Source organism: Octodon degus, unplaced genomic scaffold, assembly GCF_000260255.1.
Source record: "Octodon degus isolate 3935 unplaced genomic scaffold, OctDeg1.0 scaffold00129, whole genome shotgun sequence".
In the NCBI taxonomy this organism is placed as follows: Eukaryota; Metazoa; Chordata; class Mammalia; order Rodentia; family Octodontidae; genus Octodon; species Octodon degus.
In genome coordinates this window covers 7496886-7500597 of record NW_004524705.1, presented here as the reverse complement: position 1 = coordinate 7500597, position 3712 = coordinate 7496886, and positions in this window count along the sequence as shown.

The window sequence follows — 3712 nt, the reverse complement described above, 5'->3', positions numbered from 1 at the left end:
AAAAAATCAATCATCCCCCAAATTTAAAGATCCAATCCACAAAAGGGTATTTAAAATGAATAGCACAAAAAATAAATTAAAAAATAAAATGAATAGCACTTCTCAGAGGAAGAAATAGAAAGAAGAAATAAAATATGAAAAAAATTTAACATCTCTAGTTATTTGAGCGATGCACATTAAAACAACAGTGCGATTCCATCTCACCCCAGAAAGAGTGTCCATCATCACAAACTCAGACAAAACTAAATGCTGGCTGGACTGCAGGGGGAAAGAAAGCCTTCTCCACTGTTGGAGGGAGTGGACTGGCACAACCACCATGGAAAGCAGTGTGGAGACTCCTCAAAAAAATGAAACTCAGGGTCCATTTGATCCAGCTATTTCTAGCCTTGGTACTTTCCTGAAGAATTTAAAGCATCATATACACTCTTGTATGCACACCTATGTCTCTCGCCACACAGCTTGTAATAGCTAAGTCTTGGAAACAGCTGAAATGCCCATCAGCCAATGAATAGATAAAGAAGTCACGATTGTTTTATTACTAATCCATAAGGAAGGATAGTCGAGTATTTTCTAGCTGAAAGGATGCACCTTGAGACCGTACTCTTAAGTAAAGGTTTAATATCACATGGTTCCTCTGGTGTGAGAAATGAAAAGCATAAACAAGGGCCAAAATACTGTGAAATAGGAAGAAAATGTTCAACTGGGAAGGGGAATGGGAGGGGAAGAAGGTGAAATGTAAACCAAGACAAGAAAGAAAGAAATGGAAACAAAGCTTTTGTAAATAAGAAGGAAAAGTAGGATTGAGGGGAGGGGAGAGGAATGGAACAGAAGAAAAGAATCAAGACATCTCGTGTACAGGTACAAATTCCCTGTGATGAATGTGATCACTACATATATTTAAAATGTACCAATAAATGTAATTAATTAAAAACCTTTCTTTAAAAAAAAAAGAAATTTGCTGCAAGCTCTTCCCTTTTTGTTGTAACTTGGTAACTGGAAATAAAGATGAGGTAAAAATTTCAAAGCCAATGCTAATTGTGCGTTAACCAAATACAGGGAGGAGAGGCAAGATGTAAAGTGTGGAAGGCTTCCTGGCTCTTGCACCCTCAGTGTGAAATGAAGCTGTATTTAAAGTGTCAGAAACTCATGTCAATAGCTAAAGAGGTACAGTTTATGTCATATTTTAAAGAAAGACACATGTAGCTTTTTCTCATTTCTTCCACTTCTTCTTGTCATGCTGAAATCAGAAACTATGCAGATGTATGTACACTAAAGTATGGATTTAAAAGTAACCAAGCCACCAAATAAGATGTTTTAATTGGCTGCAAAGTTATTCCAAGTTGGAGACATGTTAGTGGTCAGTGACACTTCTGATTCCCCTTCTCTTCTCCTAAAATGAAGCAGTCTGAACTTTTTAATTTTACATTTCCCAAAGCATTTGGATTTCTAAGGTACAGCCTGAAAAAGAGGAAAATTGTCCTGAAGAGAGTGGTATTCCTAGGAGTATCTTCTCAAGGGAAGCTTCAGAACAGCAAGTGTGGAGAAAGAGAATATATCCTGGAGGCTGAATGCTAAGGATTGACATGCACAATTCAAACTCTGACTGCAACTTGTGGATTAGGGGTAATGTTTGCCGCTAAAATACTTAGAATTTGTCTATAAATAACACCACAGCAGATAGTTTAAGAACTGTGCATCACACGAAGGTATGTTGACTATAAAAGGCTACGGAACTCTTTTAAGGTTTTACTTCTGGGTACCATGCCATGGACTCCTCAGATCTTTGTGGGCAGTAGGAATTTCTCTATTACCTTACAAGTGGAGTGAGTCTGTTCTGTTTGATTCATCATCATGCAGAAGCAGGGAAACATGATTTAAAGTCAGGAGAGTGGAGTGCAGGGCTGAGAGGAATTGCTCATGTATGGATAATTGCTAAAGCGTGTTTACCTCTCCTCTTCGTAATTGAAATGTTCCATAAGGTAAATAAAAACAATAGGAGTAAAGGGAAAAATTTGCTTTTTATTTAGAAGTAGACATGGATGCAAATGGAGGCAGCAACCTTAAGCTCTTACTCTGCCTTTGCTGTGAAAGGAACAAAGAAACAAACTGGTGTAGAGCCAGGAAAACAGGAAAATGTTATTCCATCCAAATGACTGATGCAGTGTCTCACTTGCTGTGTGTGTGTGTGTGTGTGTGTGTGTGTGTGTGTGTGTGTATTTGTAAGTTTTAACTAATTTATTTTTTCAGTTGTCATTGTTTAATTAGTTTACAGTGCAGAGCACCTCACTCTCCCATGCCCCCCACCTCCTGCTGGTCAGAGTGGGTGGGGCTTGGCCTGTGGCTTCCATACTCCCCTCCCTGTCCTTGGTGTCCTTCCTTCCCTGCCCCCCCCCATGGGCTGCGACAACTTGCCTCAGTGTCCTCTCTTCTCATTCAGCAGTCACTCTCCTCCAGGCTGCTGAGCTGCCTGTCCCCTGCCTCTGGCTCTTCAGCTGTTGCTGCCACTCCATTGATGAAGGTGGTACCCTCAGGTAGCTAGGATACAGGAGAGAAGGATCCAGGACCAGGATCAATATCCCCAACCTCTCTAAACCCTAGGTAATGGTGTCGAGCACAACAAGCCTTCCTGAAGATTCCATCTTCAGCTCTGCCATTTTTTTCCAGAGACATAACAGCTGTCAATCGAACAGCTCTTGTCACCCTGCCCCCTGATGGAATCTTTGTTGTGATAGCTGCACTACCCTAGAACTCTAGCCCCTGAACACGGAGGCCAATCACCAGCCTTCATTTGGGCCAATCAGCAGCCTGGATTTGGACCAATTACAGACCAACACTTGAACCAATCACAGGCCTGCAGCTGATATATAAGCAGTACTCCCTGGCCACTTCTCGAATTGATCTATGGGGGCCCCTGTAGTGTATCAATCCCTGTGTACTATAGTACAGGCCATCCTAAAGACTGGCTTTGGTGGTCCTCAAAACTTGCTTGTGTGATTTATTTCTCAGTAGTGTGGACCCCGAAGTTCATATCAATTTACTCAAGTTGTTCTCACTAGTCTGGGTGAGTGGTTATCCCAAAGGGGTGGGGGGACAAAAAACACCAGGGCTGTTATGAAGTGATTCAGGAACCACAGAAGATCACCAGTAGAAACCAGCATGGCAGAGCCTCTCAACAGTGTTTGTCTGAAGCTGGCACTGAGTGACAGCAGCCAGCACTTGGCAGTCAACCCATAATGTCTGGTATGAGTCAGCGGCAGCCAGTGCAGTGGTGACCGACAGCCAGGTTGGTTGCCAGCATTATCCAGTGTCATCTGGTGGCCTCAGGCTTGCTAGCAGAGCTCAGTCTCATCAGTTCCTGATTCCTGCCTGGCCTGAGCCAAAGGATCCTCTTCTGGTTGGCAACAGAACTGTACTCAAGCCTTTGTGTTAGGGCATCAGCAGCAGCCTTCCTGCTTAGGTGCTTAATTTAAATATGGCCTGATTACTACTGCATGGAGAGGGAAATGATGGTCAATGCTGATTTTTCCATAGACTGGTAAACCTTAGACCAGTGGTGTCACATTTTTCCTACTTGGATTCCTAAAGAAAGGGACATTCAGCAATCTTACCTACCTGCCTGTAGCAATCATATTTTGTCAACTCCTCCAAATGCCCATTTTTATTTTTCTTTACACAAAGTTAAGACATTGTAAAACAACTTTCAAAAAAAAAA